The sequence below is a fragment of the Mus pahari genome, chromosome X (assembly GCF_900095145.1).
Source record: "Mus pahari chromosome X, PAHARI_EIJ_v1.1, whole genome shotgun sequence".
In the NCBI taxonomy this organism is placed as follows: Eukaryota; Metazoa; Chordata; class Mammalia; order Rodentia; family Muridae; genus Mus; species Mus pahari.
Window position 1 is genome coordinate 51,551,800 of NC_034613.1, and position 16,395 is coordinate 51,568,194.

The 16,395-nt window shown below is 41.7% G+C and overlaps 2 pseudogenes; one reads left to right on the plus strand and one right to left on the minus strand.

The window, feature by feature from the left end:
* Positions 1-10,561: 10,561 nt before the first annotated feature.
* Positions 10,562-11,020, minus strand: LOC110314319 (annotated as a pseudogene).
* A 948-nt stretch (positions 11,021-11,968) lies between these two features.
* LOC110314320 overlaps positions 11,969-16,395 on the plus strand; it is a 117,467-nt pseudogene continuing 113,040 nt past the window's right edge.

Sequence of the window (16,395 nt, forward strand, 5' to 3'; positions counted from 1 at the left end):
AGAGGCCCCTTGATCTTGCAAACTTTATATGCCCTAGTAGAGGGAAACACCAGGGCCAAGAAGGGGGAGTGGGTGCGTAGGGGAGCGAGGGGGGAGGGTATAGAGGACTTTAGGGATAGCATTTAAAATGTAAATGAAGTAAATACCTAATAAAAATTGGAAAAAAAAAGAATTCCCACTCAAATTGTATTTCTCTTTAGCATACCTTTCTCCACATTTACTGAATCCAGGGCTCTGGACATGCTAGGCAAGCTCTCCGCTTCCAAGGTAAAGCCCCTAACCCCAAAGCAAGATAGTTTCTTAGCAGATTGCAAGAGGCAAGAGACTGATAGCTTCCCTTTTCCTTGAATCAGGCCTTGCGCATTTGCAGGGTGAGGGTGGAAGGTGGTGAGGACAATTAGAAATTGGGTCACTGGGACATTCTGAACTGGAGGCGAGAAATACACAAACCCTGCCGGTCATGAGTCACTTTTGGAGGAGCCTTCTGTTTGCTGCCAATTCCTATAGGGGTTTAATATTTTGATTGCCTTGTTAATACTAGAAACTGAAGCCCCTTAATAAAGGTGGGACATCTTAAGACAATCACTAGTCATTGTTAAAGTAACGAACAGCTCATTCATTTTCATATCTTAAAGATTGAACCTTTCACCATGATTAATAAAGGATAGTTGTTATCTGCTTTGGTCACAAAAATTCATGTACAAAAGAAACACTTGGGCAAATTAAAAGCAAAACGGCGGTATGAACACTTGGATCTGAACTGCTAATTAGAAGACTTAACTTATTAGGCCTTGAGGGGGAAGAAAAAAAAGAAACAAACAAGTATAATTTGCCAGATTAATTTTATAGCCTGTTCTAGTTAATCAAACTATACCTTTTAGTGAAAATGACAAATCTGAGTTGTCAGAAAGTGGTAGATAAGGAAGATAAAGGTCATATATTTTAATGTCACAGAAGGTCTTATTAAAGGAACCTTAATTATATTAGGTATCCATAGAACATTAATTAAATACTGTCTGAAATAATTAGGTTCAAGTTACTGATGGTTTAATTAAAGTCAGTTTCTTATATTATAAGAAAACTAAAGGTCCAGGATCTGTGGTGGCAGGATAATTGATAGTATGTCCAAAAGGCAAAATAGTAACCTTGACCAACCACAGACAGTAGTGACATGGCTCTCAGGGCCTCATGCACATTGACTCTCTTCTCCCGTGTCACCAGTACCTTAGACTGTGCATGCCATTATACATGCTCAGATTCTGGATAACAAAACATGATTGCCATCCAGCAGGAGGTGATGATAATATTACAAATTTATTGCCTTGGCCTAGAAAAGTTTAGCCCTATGTGTGGAGACATGAAATAATTTATGTATCCACCTTTCCCTTCTTGGCCATGCAGCCTGCCTTTTGTTACCTCTACAGATGATATTAATGAAATTCCAGCCAGATAGCTTTTCTGACCAACCCTCACCTACGGAGAGGGTAGCATGGCATTCAACATCCTGGCTTAACCTCCATCTCCCTGCAAATTTACTATCTGTATCTCAACCTCCATTCTCATTTTCAGCTGGGTTCGTTTGCTCTTACCAGCACAGGCTTTGGAATCCCAGCTCTGTCACAGCTGTGAGATCTTGGGCAAGTTACTTCTTTGAATTGGTTTCCTCATCCGTAAAATATTAGATGTAATAATAGCTACTTAACAGGGCTGTTATAAGGATAATGCTTTAATGTATATAAGCACTTAGCACAAGCGAAAAATACATGGTGAACCCTACAAAATTGATACAAATATGCTGTGGTCAATAGGATCATGGGGATTTGGGGCACAGATTAGATAAGTAGGGGAATCCAAGTGAAAAGCCAATTTAGAGTAGCAATAGAGTGTTAGAGGGGGTTGAGGATGGTACAAAAGCAAAAATGTGGCTGGAGATTTTACAGACTGATGGTTTCCAACCCTGTTCTTTCTGTTTTTATTTTCTGAAGTTTGAGCTGACCAAACTGCCTTGTTTCTGGGATGCATAAGCTTTGGAGGCCAGGGACTTGAGTAGGTCAATACAACAACTATACTACATTCTGGGACACTCAGCTCTTCTTTCCCTTTGAATGGGACAAATCAGGATAATAGCCTTCTTTCTGAAGTGCTTCAGCAACACGATCTTATTTTCTCTTCTCAACAGCCCTGTGAGTAGGTATGCTCATGGCCCTATTTTATGTATGCAAAGATTGTAATATAGAGAAATACTTGTGCCAGGAGCACTTCTTCGTGTACACTCTTTTTCCAAGGCTTTTGCATCCTGGTTGAGATATGGTTTAGAGGAAAGCAGTCTGGTAGGCCTCTGGTCACCCTGTTGCTTGTGTTTGTGAGCAAAGAATAGATTTTACTTTTTTCTGGCAAAGGATGGGGTTATTGTTTGTTTGTGTATAAGACAGGGTTTCCTCTATCCCTGGCTGTCCTTGGTCTTACTGTGTAGTAGAGGATGATCGTGAACTTCAGAGCCTCCTGCCTCTAACTCCTAGGTGTGCCACCAAACCTGGTTAATGTGGTGTTGGGCTCAAATCCAGGGCATTGTGCATGCAAGCCAAGAACTCTACCAACTGAGCTACATCTATAGCCAGATTTTTGATTTTTTTTTTTTTTTTTAGTTTTTCGAACAGGGTTTCTCTGTGTAGCCTTGGCTGTCCTGGAACTCACCCTGTAGACCAGGCTGGCCTCGAACCCAGAAATCCACCTGCTTCTGCCTCCCGAGTGCTGGGATTAAAGGCGTGCGCCACCACGCCCGGCACGCTCTTTTTTTTTTTTTTTCAGATTTTTGATTTTTAATAGATTATAAAAGCTTGGGCAGGAAGAGGAGGACAATAACAATGACTAAGTATGGTCAGCAAAACCTCTTTAGTATCTGGACTTTAGCAGGAAAGTTCGCTGTTGTGTGAAGTGCTTCTCAAACATAAATGTGTTTCATATCTCCTGGTGATATGGCTAAAGTGTATATTCCGATCTAGTGGAACTGAGGCAAGATATCTGCTTGTAACAAAATGATACCTAAAGTCCCTGGGCTTTGGACCACTCCTGAATCATTAAGGATCGGGTCATGGAGATGGTTCAGTGGGTAAACTAGCTCTCAGGAAAAGCCTGAGTTCCATTTCTGAAATTCACATAATAAAGCTGAATGGCCCTGGTACAATGGTTCGCATCTGTAACCCTGTCTGGCACTCCTACAGCTAGATGAGAATCGGAGACAGGAAAATTGCCCAGAAGCTCCAGGGCTAGTCGGGTTGGAGTGTACAGCTCAGAGAGACAGAAACAAGATGGAGTGACAGCGCCAGAGCTTTTCTTGCTTAGTACAGCTAGCTGTACAATGCTTGTGAATCGATCTTTGCTGATCTTCACTGAGAGAGGCACAGCAGAGAATTGCTCCTGGTGTTCCTGATGGTTCCACCTGCTAACTCAGCTGAGGCTGCGGCCTGAATGTCTCTGATAGGTCATGTTACCATGGTTGCTAACCCCACTCTACCAAACTAGACTGCTGGTGTATCAGTGAAGTGTTTTCAAGTGAATCGAGCTGCTGCTGCTGCTGCTGCTGCTGCTGCTGCTGCTGCTAACTTGTGAACCGAACTGCCCATTTCCAGACAACACAGACGGGAGTTGCTCCAAAGAACCTTTCTAAGCAGTTCCACTTCCCCGTTATCCTTTCTTTCCCACTACCTCTGGTGGGTGGTGGGCTATAAGGGAGGTAAAAGTGTTTAAGAGTCATCACTAAAAATAGGACTTGAAAAAAATGAAAGTTACATTGTGTGCTACCCCAACCCAGCCAAACTTTAACTTGTTGGGCTTCCTATATCCATTTCTGCTTCCAAATGATGACAGTTTTTGCATGCCACCTCCATCTGCTTAAGCCAGTTCCTGGAGTGACATGCTGACAAGACAGAGAAGCACACTGCTCCCCAAGAATGTCTTGTTGAGGCCTGGGCTGCTGAATTTGCCTAGTCCTCTCTCTCCAGTTGGAAGTTCCTAAGTACCAAACGTGCTTTCAAACCTTTCAGGTGTCTGCAGTGGACCCTGATCCCTCCTCCAAGCTCGCCAGCTTCTTGGTTTGGCTACTTCTCTGTTGCTTCTTTTCCAGCCTTTGTCTGTTTTCTCTTGTAGGAACTTCCCTCATTTCCCTTGGCTCATCCTTTTGACTCATGTGGTGGAAGACGAGAAGCAACTCCTGCAAGTTGTTCTGTGGTCTCCACATCCATGTCACTCCCCAAATAAATACAATAAAAATAGAATGGATTTCTTCTTATGTCTGGCAAGATAACTCAGTTTGATCTCCACTGCCCATATAAAGAGCAGGTGTACTCACGTACATTTATAATCCTGGCACTGGGGTGGTAGATTCTTGGACCTTGCTGTCCTTGCAGCTTAACCTATTTGACAAGTTCCAGGCTAATGTGAGGCCCTGTCTTCAAAAAACAAAGTGGACTATACTTGAAAAATGACATCCAAGGTTGTCCTATGGCCCCTATACACATGTGCACATAAGTGTATGTGCTCCTGCACATGCATATGCATCTACAAAAGTACACACACATTTCTCTGATTGTCTCACCACACATCTTGGTTGTTGGCCTAGGGCATATAGTATGCCATTCTGCCATGCCCCATTTTTACTCCTAATGCTCCACTAAGTGAAGAATGGCAGGTATGGGTCTAGCCTCACTTTTATGCTCCTCTAGTCTTATTTCCTCTGAACAACTCTTAACTGATTCTCTTCTGCATGTCTTGCATGAACTTCACCACTGACCATGCCCACAGTTTCCATACTGATTCAGAGAACCATGGCTGATGAACCTGGAACGAACTGGCTTGGTGTGACTGCCTCAGTATAAAAGCAGAAGTTGAAGGGCAGCCATTGCCCAAGGTCATCCATCATGTTGGTGAAGGGCTTCACTTATCCTTGTTCTCTTTGTGATCGGTTGCCTCAAATAAAGTACTTTAAGGTCAGACAGCATTTTCCATGCAGGACAAAAAATGTGAATGTCCAAGCTCTTTTAAATCTACTATAAATATAATAAACAGAACAGGAAGACAATTCATTTTCTATTTTTAGCATATGTTTGAGTTAGTATGCATAGTTGTTTTCTTTCTTCACAGCGATTTTACTAATTTCCTAGGGAAACTTAAATACACATATCTTTTTTATATTTGTTAATTTTTGTGGTTGTATTTTAAAAATATTATATATCTATATATTTACTGTAGCTGTTTTCAGAGACACCAGAAGAGGGCGTCAGGTCACATTGCAGATGGTCGTGAGCCACCATGTGGTTGCTGGGAATTGAACTCAGGATCTTTGGAAGAGCAGTCAGTGAGCCATCTTAACCACTGAGCCATCTCTCCAGCCCTTTGCGGTTGTATTTTAATTACTATAGTTCTTCCTTCCCTTTCTTCATCCAAAAACTCCCATATATTCCTCCTACTGTCCTTCAAATCCCTGGCTTCTTTCTCATCAGTTTTTATTACATGAATTTGTATATTTGTTTATATAATGTTACTTGGAGGTATGTATTCAGGGCTGCCCATATGGCACCGTGCAACCATTTGTTACACTTTCCCCTGAGGAGGGCCACCTCTCATGCTCCCAGCTTTACTCAGTTGCCTGGAGTTCTTTGTGTGTGTGTGTGGGGGGGGGAGGGAGTTGATTCCTCATGGCCTTTTCCTTATGCAGTTTGGACTGTCCACTGGTGTCTTTGTTCAGCTCATATTTGAACAGTCATGTTGGTGAGACATTATAATGTTGTCAGGAAAAACAGTTTCTGATCCTGTGGCTCTGAAAATCTTTCTGCCCCCTCATCCACAATGTTTTGTGAGCCTTGGGTACAGGCGTGCTTTGTAGATGTATCTGTTGGGACTGGGCTGCACACCTCTGCATATTGATTGGTTGAGGTTTTCTGTAGCATTCTCTATCTGTTACAAAGAGAAGTTTCCTTGATGAGGGGTGAAAACTACATGTTTCTCTGGTTATAAGGACACGTGTATAGATTGTTGTTAGAGATCATGCTGGCTTAGTACATTAGCAGTTGCATTCTTCCACAACCATGATTTCCCAAGCACTGATGAGCTAGGCTTGCAGTACCTAGCATGAATTGGAATGGTATCCATTTTGTTGAGAATGGTATCCGTCTTGTTGAGAAAGTCCTATGTCCAATTTGAGAGCAGCAGGTTACCACTAAGGAATGTGTGCTGCTGTATCCATAGGGTTATCAGGCCATGCTGGTCACTGATACGGTTCATAGGCACCACAACTTGGTAAGGCTGTTGGTTTCTTCTTCTGGAAGGTTGCATGGTGCCTTCTGGTACCATAAAAGCTGGTTTTTAAGGGGGAGGCATTTAGCCCAGTTGCAGCTCAGGGGCTGCTGGATACTGTTTCTGAAGTGCATGGTGCCTTCAGCAACAGGGATTTACCTTCCATGTCTGGGGGTGTGTAACCAAGGACAATAGCAATAGATTGTATATTTGGGGAATCTCTTAGAGAGCCCTGCCTAACAACTCACAGGTGGGCTTCTCATGTCTGCTATTGTAGCATTTGTTAGGTGGTATTTGGCTCTTGATGAGAGTGTCATTAGCCCAGATGAGAATAGTTCATTAAGACTACGTATGTATTTTTATACACTGAATTATGTGCAGTATAGGGTTTTTAAAGGTAAGTAGTTAATACAGTGATCACCTCTGGCTTTTACAGCCATACATGCTGTTATTTTACCTCTCACTCTTTCTCATGTATTTACCTCCCTTTCTCTCCCTTTCTATTCCACCCATCAGAGCACTTTTACCCTGCTATTTCCCTTTATCCTCCTCCAACCTTCTTTTCTATTTAACTCCTTTCCTCTCCCCATTCTAATTTCCATGATCAGATTCCTGGTACCCTGCTATTCTCCTCTCTCTTGCTCCCCAATACCCCTGTCCTGGCTGTGGTCCTTCTTTACTTTCCTGGTTCCTGTAGTTACCACAAACTCTGTTATACACATCTGAAAATTTGCAGCTAGGAGCCTCCAGTGAGAAAGAACATGAGACATTTGTCTTTCTGGGTCTGGGTTACCTCACTCAGTAGGTTCTGTTCTATTCCATCCATTTACCTGCAAAGTTCATGATTTAATAGGGAAATTAAATTTCATTCCCTTTTTGTCTTCTTTCTCTATTTACAATTTTGTTTATTTCTAAGTGAGGCCACATATACTAGAGGAAGAACCTAAGGAATATTGAGAGACCTCAGGTTTTTTTCAGCTTGATTATAAGGTACATGGCATCAGTAAGCTCTAAGCAACAGTTTAGAAAGAGTTTCATCTTCAGTAGTATTTTCTCAAGAATGATAAGATTCTAATATTCAGAAAGTGGAGGCCAGAGGATCAAAGTTCAAAGTCATTTTGTGCTAGCTAGCACATTCAAAGACAATCTGAGATGCATGAACCTTAGAGTCAAAAAAAAAAAGTACAATTTTTTTTTAAACTCCCTCCTTGATGCAGGGGCTTTGTCTATGCCTCTCAATCAGTCTTGCATGTCTCCCCTTAAAAAAAACAAGGACAAAAAAGTAATTCTTCTGGTTTTTATATTTGATCCTGGATACTGTACCCAATGCTAAGCATGTGCTCTATCACCAAGGAATACCTTCAGTTTACTTTTGAATTCCATTGCCACCATCTAAAGCTTTGTTATATTGCATATCTCTTAATGCAATATTTTCATTTTTCTTGTTTTCATAGTAGTATCTTTTCATTTTCATATTAAAGATATTATATACTAGATTTCAATTTCACAGTGTCCTTACTTTTACCAATGAATTTTATACTTTCAAACATTTTGTGTAACCTATCATCATAATCAATATCATCATCATCATTTTTTTATCTTACTTTTAAGTTTCTCATGAGACAGATCTGATGGTGATAAGCTCCTGTTTTTGGTTTTGGAAAAGTATCTCCTTCATTTCTGAACAACAGCTTTGCTAGTTTCAACCTTTTTTCTTGGCACTAACTTTCTTTTAGTATGTTATGCGGACTAGTTCTATGTTAACCAGATACATGCTAGAGTTACCAGAGAGGAGGAAACTTCAATTAAGAAAATTCCTCCATAAGATCCTGCTGTAGGTAAGGTATAGTGCATTTTCTTAGTGATCGATGGGCAAGGTTCCAGTCCCATTATGGGTATAGCCATTCTTGGGCTGGTAGTTCTGGGTTCTATAAGAAAGCAGACTTCTGAAGGCATGGGGAGAAATCCAGTAAGCAACACCCCTTCATGGCCTCTGCATGAATTCCTGCCCCCCAGGTTCCTTCTTTGTTTGAGTTCCTGCCTTGACTTCCTTGGGTGATGAACAGCAATGTGGAAGTGTAAGCAAAATAACCCATTCCTCTTCAACTTGCTTTTATCATGGCATTTCATCACAGCAGTAATCACCCTAACTAAGACATATGGTAATAAACTTTCTTCCTCTTTCTAGCATGTAGGGTTTATGCTTAGAAGTATACAACTAGATGTAGGAATTTGTGTCTTTGATATTGATGTCTGTGGTGTCTTCAACGAGAAGGTCCCCCATAGTCTCATATATTTGAATGAATGGTCCCCAGTTGGTGGACTGTTTAGGAAAGACTAGAGGGTGTGTCCTTGTTAGAAGAGGTATGTCTGTAAGTGTAGGAAGAATAGTAGAGCCGCCTCTATATAAACTCTGGGGGCCTATGCAGCCACAAAAGCATCTCCTGCAGGAGGACCTGATTGAGGACTGCCTGAGAGACCAAGGATTGCTGATGCAGACAATGCCAGCCAATCAGGAATGGCTGTTTAGAAGAGATGCTTTCTTGGGACCAATGGGGCACGGGTGGGGGGTATTAAAAGAGCTTGCTGCAGTGTTCAGATGAACTTGCTGCTGCGTTTCTTACCTGTTCCCAGACTCTGTGCTGTTGACTCTGCGCTACCTTACTTCCAACCCCCAAGGGCAGGTACAGTCAAACAGAGAGCTGTCCAGGGCACAGGCAACAAGTAGGGGTGGGCTTTGAGGTTTCAAAAGCCCAAGCTAGACCCAGTTTTGGACTCTATCTGCCTCTTGCCTATGGTTTGGGATGTATACTCTCAGCTACTGCTCTAGCATGATGGCTGGCTGGCTGGCTGCCTACCTGCTCATATGTCTGTTTGTCTGGCTGTCTGCTGCCAGGCTTCCCACTATGATGATCCTGGCCTACCTCTGAAATTGTAAAGCAGCCCCAATTAAATTATTTTCTCTTATAGATTGACTTGGTCATGGTGTCTCTTTTTCTTCAGCAACAGAATGGTAACTAATACTTGTTTCCTGTTGCTTTGAGGACCTTCATCTTATCTTTGCTATGTTGATCATAGTCTAGTCGTATGCTAGCTCATTTTGGATGAATCTAACCAAAGACCTTAGATTGTGCCTTAGTTGGATATTTATATCTTTCTCTATGTTTGGAAAGCATTCTGTTATTATTTCTTTTAAGTTTTTATTGTATTTATTGTGTTTGTATGTACATGCGTGTGTGTATCCAAGGTATCATGACACATGTAGAGGTCAGAAGACAAGTTGCAGGAGGCAAGTCTTTTCTATCATGTTGTGCTTTGAGTCAAACTGAAGTTGTCAGACTTGATAGCAAGCTCCTCTATCTGTTGAACCACCTCACCCAACCTATAGTTTCTTTAAATATGCTTTCTACCCCTTAAACTTTCTGTATGACGTTTGGACTATCAATAACATACACATTTGCTGTTTTGTTGTCACACAAATTCTGTGTGCTTTCTTTATCTATTTACATTCCATTCTCTCCTCAGGCTGTAAATATTTTTCATGTATGTATGCATGTATGTATGTATGTTACTTTCCAATATCAGCCCCGTCTCCTTCCACACTGCTCCCTCATGCAGATCTTTCCCACATTCCCCACCCCCTTCTCTGAGAAGGGACAGTCCCCCCATATAACACCCACTCTCCAGCACATCAAGCCACTGCAAGGCTAAGTGCATCTTCTCCCACTGAGGCCACACAAGGCAGCCCAGCTAGAAGAACATATCCCACAGACAGGCAACAGCTTTTGGGATAGCCCCAGCTCCAATTGTTCAGGACCCACAGGAAGAGCAAGCTGCACATCTGCTACATATGCGCGTGGGACCTAGGTCCAGCTCATGCCTGCTCTTTGGTTGGTAATTCAGTCTCTGGGAGTCTCCCAAGTGTTCAGGTTAGTTGGCTCTGTCGGTCTTCCTGTGGAATCCTGACTGTAAATTTTTAAATAGGTTTTTCCAAGTTCATAGATTTACTTTTTTCTATTGGATCAAGAAGACTGTTTTTGATGTTCTTTGCTGAATTCTCATGTCATGCATTCTGTTTCTCAATTCCATATTTTTTGAATGCTTAAAAAATAATTTCCATCTTTCTTAGATTTTTAGATAAATTGCTGAGATTTTCTGGACTGTTTTTGTATTTCCTTAAAATTCCTATTTTATCAAGCAGGTTCTCTCTCTCTCTCTCTCTCTCTCTCTCTCTCTCTCTCTCTCTCTCTCTCTCTTGAGCTTATTCTATCTAATTGGTGTCAAGGTTCCATGATAATCTTTGATATTTATTTTTTGAGCCAAAATTTATATATTTCTTGCATTTGAAGTAGTCCTCGATGACATCCTTGGCCTGAGATTCTTTGCCATATTCCTTAATCACTATGCAACTGCAACCAACTACCTTTCGTGTTTTCCCCTCTCAATCGATTTTACAGAGGCCTACCCATTCCCCTAGTTTCTTGTTATCATCAACCTTTATCAGGTTGATTTGGTGCTCAGAACAAAGTGCCTCCACCAGCTTGACATGCATGGGCTCATCACAGTTGGATGGGAGCACACAGAGATGGGCTTGGCGCTTGTCTAAGGCTTTGGCAGCTTCACAGATGCCACATGCTAGGCCATCGTGGATGAGGGCGGTCTTCAGCACCTCTTGTAGAGCAGTGTTAACGTCCATTACACCTCCAGCAGCTATGCCTTCCTCGGCCATAGCCCATAGCGGTGGATCACAGGTGACACAGAATTTTGAACGGACCCGAGCTTCCGCTTCCGCACAAGTCAGCGGCAGCAGGGGAAAAAAAAAAGGAAAGGCTCCTTCAGCTCCTTGGGTACTTTCTCTAGCTCCTCCATTGGGGGCCCTGTGTTCCATCCAATAGCTGGCTGTGAGCATCCACTTCTGTGTTTGCCAGGCACTGGCATAGCCNCACAAGACGCCGCTATATCAGGGTCCTTTCAGCAGAATCTTGCTGGCATGTGCAATAGTNTCTGGGTTTGGTGGCTGATGATGGGATGGATCCCCGGGTGGGGTAGTCTCTGGATAGTCCATCCTTTCGTCTTAGCTCCAAACTTTGCCTCTGTAACTCCTTCCATGGGTATTTTGTTCCCTATTCTAAGGAGGAATGAAGTATCCACACGTTGGTCTTCCTTCTTCTTCGTTTTCTTGTGTTTTGTAAATTGTATCTTGGGTAACAACAATATGAACTAACCAGTACCCCCAGAGCTCGTGTCTCTAGCTGCATATGTAACAGAAGATGGTCTAGTCAGCCATCATTGGGAAGAGAGGCCCCTTGGTCTTGCAAACTTTATATGCCCCAGTACAGGGGAATGCCAGGGCCAAGAAGTGGGAATGGGTGGGTAGGGGAGCAGGGGTGGGGGAGGGTATAAGGAACTTTTGGGATAGCATTTGAAATGTAAATAAAGAAAATATCTAATAAAAAAAGATCTTTGATATTTATGTTCATGTGTGATATTTGCATACTGTAGTAGTTACTGTTTCAGTCTTTGTACCCCAGCTTTTTCTGGGAATGCCCTCTAGTAGTAAGATTGTCTAAGGCTTCTGGGAAGGCTTATTCAGTGGAAGCTATTGTTCTTCTAGGAGGCATGGCTGAAAACATCTCTGCTACAATTCTATGACCTCCAATGTTGGATCAACACTAGCATGAACTCTACAGCTACTGAAGCTGATGCAGTGATGAAGTGTACAAATCACACAGCTCCCATGGCCTGCCTGCTCTTAAGGTTTGTAAGAGACCAAAGTTCATTGCAAGTGGCTAGCAATGGTATGGGCAGAGTGCAGGGTCTATGCAGAGTTTGCTTTTTCTGACTCTATAGCATATATGTTTATAAGATCAATTGACAGGTACCAACTTGCTTGGAACTAGAACTCTTGGGGCCATCACTGATGCCTTGTTTGCCCAAGGATCTGGAATTGATTAACAAGCTACAGAACTACATTATCTTCTCTTTCTTCTTTGCGGATGACACATCTTTTCTTTGTGCACTGCTGGCAGCTGAGCAAGAATGACTTGGGTAAAGCAAAGTCATCCTTTCTGTATGCTTCAGTGAGTTCCCACCCCTCACTCTCTTTCCTTTCTCTCCATCTCTTTTTTTTTTTTTTTTTTTTTGGAGATAGGATTTTGTATCTGGAACTCTCTTTGTAATCTAACCTAGAACTCACAATTGTTCTGTCTTAGCCTCCTAAATGTTTTGCTCAGTTTTTCAGTGAGTTTTCTATTATACTATGCTTTAAAAAACCAAAACCAAAAACCAAAACCTTGCTTTCCTTAGCTCTTGTAAGGTTATTATTTGAATGCACATGGCTGCCCAAATTACCATTTCTATGGCACAAGATCAGAGAGAGTTCAATTTTACAGTCTTGCTTTTGCCTTCTCCATTTCTAATCTCAGATTTTAAGTGAAACTTATCTGGAGCCAACATTCTGAACCCATGTTAAGACTGCTATTTGGATAAGGCCATAGTAAAAGCTCTGAGTCTGGGAGCTCTCGGGACATGAAGGAATCTATAGATGAACACCTCCTAGAGTCCTCTTGAAAGGAGCAAATAGCAACCTGAGGAAAGAAAACCATTCTAAGTTGCCATACAACGCTTTCACCTTCTATGCAGGACAAGTCGTTTGATAAAATGCTACTGCATACTGTTGAAAAACATCCTGCCTGAGCAAGATTACCAAAAGGTAGGGGCTAGGGACCTGGCTAAAGCAGCCAGAAACCCATATCATAATGACAAGGTACAGAGAACACAGCTCTTAATGATACTATGTCTGGCCGAAGAGCCCTACAAGACTTACTTTCCCCTTAAAGCACTTACCTGCTGTCCTGCCCACTTTGCCATACATATCTTTCCTACAATGAGAGTAGCCAATGAATTATGGAACAGGAATGTAATAACAAAGGTAGAAATGTGTCCTGTTATCAGTCACACACATTCAAGCCCAGCCCGGGGCAGCACAGTAGAGGGGACTATAAGCTTTAGGATCTTCTCATTCAACCAAGATTGCTTCATATAAAAGTTGACAATGCCTGCCTGAGAGCCTTTGTTGATATTCAACATTTTTAAAAATAGCTGAACAGACTAGACAAAAAGGCATGACAGAAAACTTGGACAGGAGGCTGGCTTGGAGTCTGGCTTAAGAAAGGAACGTGCTGTTAAAAGTGGGCAACAAACACACATTTCTGAATGTTTAATTTATTTGAAAATAAGAATCAACTTTACTAGTCATTTATTTTTACCCTCTAAGGCAACAAAGACAAGCAGAACTCAATTTCAGTTGCTCGTTAAGGTATCTGAGTCTTCTTCTTCTTCTTTTCTTTTTTTTTAAACCCCAAAATGCTCACATGCAATAAGTTCATGATCCTTCCTCTGTTTGATAAGGCAGGGAGAAGATGACATGAAGGGACTTTCAGACAGGGATTGTTCTGCCAAAAGCTATCTCAAAGACATCACAGAATCATTCATTTCTTCCTGTCTTCAGCAAATATGCTAAGCGCCTGCATTACTCTGTAGGCATTTAGGTAGTGAATAGTCTGAGTCTACTGGGGCCCCCACGTGGCTTAGTTTGCCCAACATGGTTCTATTTTTATCACTGGAAGTCTCCTGTCTTTGAAACTATACCCTCCTTTTTTTTTTTTTTTTTTTGGAAAACTGGGATGATTAGTCATCCTGTCTACTTCTGGAAGAATCATGTTTGAAGTTTTCTTAATAAAGATGGGTAGGTGAATTGCAGAAGTATACATTCTAGTAGGCCTACTTCCTCTGATGACTTGAGCACAATGTTTTATTGAACTATAATTTCCTAATAAGCTACTTCAGTGATTATTTTGGATTGAATGAAGTTTTGTTATTGTTTTTTTGAGTGTTTAGGGAAGTAGTAACTATTGTAGCCAACAATAAAAGTGGGAGATATAGCTGTTGCTATCCCATCAAATCTGGAAACATAAATGACTGCTTCTATGGTTCATTCAACCAGGGTAAAACCCAATACATATCTGGTGTGGTGTCTCCTGTTGGTGCATAGATCTGTTGAGGTCTCAGGTCCACTGTGCGGGAAGAACAGACTGACTTGCAGAGAAGGGACCAGCTGGTAGTCATCATTCTATCCACTGGCAGGAGCAAAACCCATACGTACTGGCTTCTTGGGATACTAAAAGGAACCAGACATGATTGGTACCTGTTCCTGTCCTCAGAGAGCCAATAATCTAGTTACAGTTGCCAGTACACACACCCTCACACACACATGGGATTGTTTAAAGGGTTTGGACTTTCTCCTGTGTTTAGCAGCCTTTTAATTAGCCCCTTTTGCCTTCTCACCACCTTGGAGTAGAGCTCTAAGTCCTTTCATTTTTCTTGTCTTCAAATATTTTATGTATTGCACCCCATTAACTTTACCTTCTGGATCTCTAGTGTAGCCTGTCATCCCAAAGCAGCAAGCATAATGGTTTTCTACAGTTTATGTCTCAGACATGATTTAAACACTGCTGTTCATTACTCTATATAGACATTGTAGGCAGTCTCATTATTAGCCAATAATAATTGTTATTTCCCAAGCTTGTCAGGGAGAAGATTCCAGATCCCCATTCTTTATACCCAGAGGCAGAGGGGCAAGTTTCCCAATACTAACTGTTGCAAGGAACTAGCTTCTCTTTAATAAACTAAAGAACTAGGCTCATTACAGTGAGTAAAGGGATGAAGCATAGCTTTTCTTTAGGGTCCCACTGGATTCATTTCCACTTATTTCTTGAATTAATGCTGTCCATGAGCCCCATGCTTGGGAACATCAAGAGTGGAAATACACCTTGAACACAGAATGGATTTGAATNCCATGAGCCCCATGCTTGGGAACATCAAGAGTGGAAATACACCTTGAACACAGAATGGATTTGAATGTTTTTTTTTTTTTTTTTTTTTTTTTCCGAGACAGGGTTTCTCTGTTTAGTCCTGGCTGTCCTGGAACTCACTTTGTAGACCAGGCTGGCCTCCAACTGGATTTGAATGTTATTCTGATCAGGCACCAAGATCTCATGATGCTTATTTCTGTCATTAAAAAAGAAAAATGCCCCAGACATGGTGGTGCACACCTTTAATCCCAGCATTCTAGAGGCAGAAGCACAGGGACTTCTGTGGGTTCCAGACCAGTCTAATGTGCATAGTGCATTCTAAGCCATTTCTTAAAAATAAAACACATAAAAATGCACTGTGTATGTAATACTGAGAACTTTTCACATGTCCACATGCGGTTGGCCATTTCATTTAATTTCATTAAATCTACTTCCAGTTGTAGGTCACCAAATGGCTTCATAAATAGGAATGGAAGTGGTAAGCAGTGGATGCAGAGAAGCCCAGGCCAGGAGGCAGGAAGGCATACTACCTGCTCCATGGCAGAAGCACACATGCAGTTCACTGGGCAGCCTTGACAGCAGAGCGATCAAAAGATCATTTGCCTCCACCTTCAGAAAAACCCTACCGAATCATAATCAGCTATTAATTCCAGCAAGCCTTCCAAACTTGCTGCGATATGATTCAAACTGCTTTGAGAGTCCAACTCGCCCCAGTTAGATGGTTGTTATAAAGAAAGCAGATGACTGCAAAGGCTGGTGAGGACTTAAGGAAAGAGACTACCTACGGTTGATGGCAATATAAGCTGGTACAGACACTAAGGGAGTCAGGGTGAAAGTATCTCCAAAAACTAAAATTAGAATTAGTCTATGGCCCAGCTCTAGCACTCCTGGGCAATTACCCAAGGACCTTTAGAGCCTACTTCCTGTTTCCACATGCATGTTTATGGATACTCCATACGCAAGCATTAGGGAGTGGAACTGGCCTACATGTCCATCAACAGATGAACCTATAAAGAAAATGTGATGCACTCATACAGCGCTCTTCAGTTGTAAAGAAAAAATGGAATTATAAAATATTAAGAAAGTGGATGGAACTTAAAAATATATAACTGAAATAATGCAGGCTTAGAAAGACAAATAGAACATATTCTCTTTCATAATCAATCCTAGCTTTGTGTGTGTGTGTGTGTGTGTGTGTGTGTGTGTGTGTGTGTGTGTGAGAGAGAGAGAG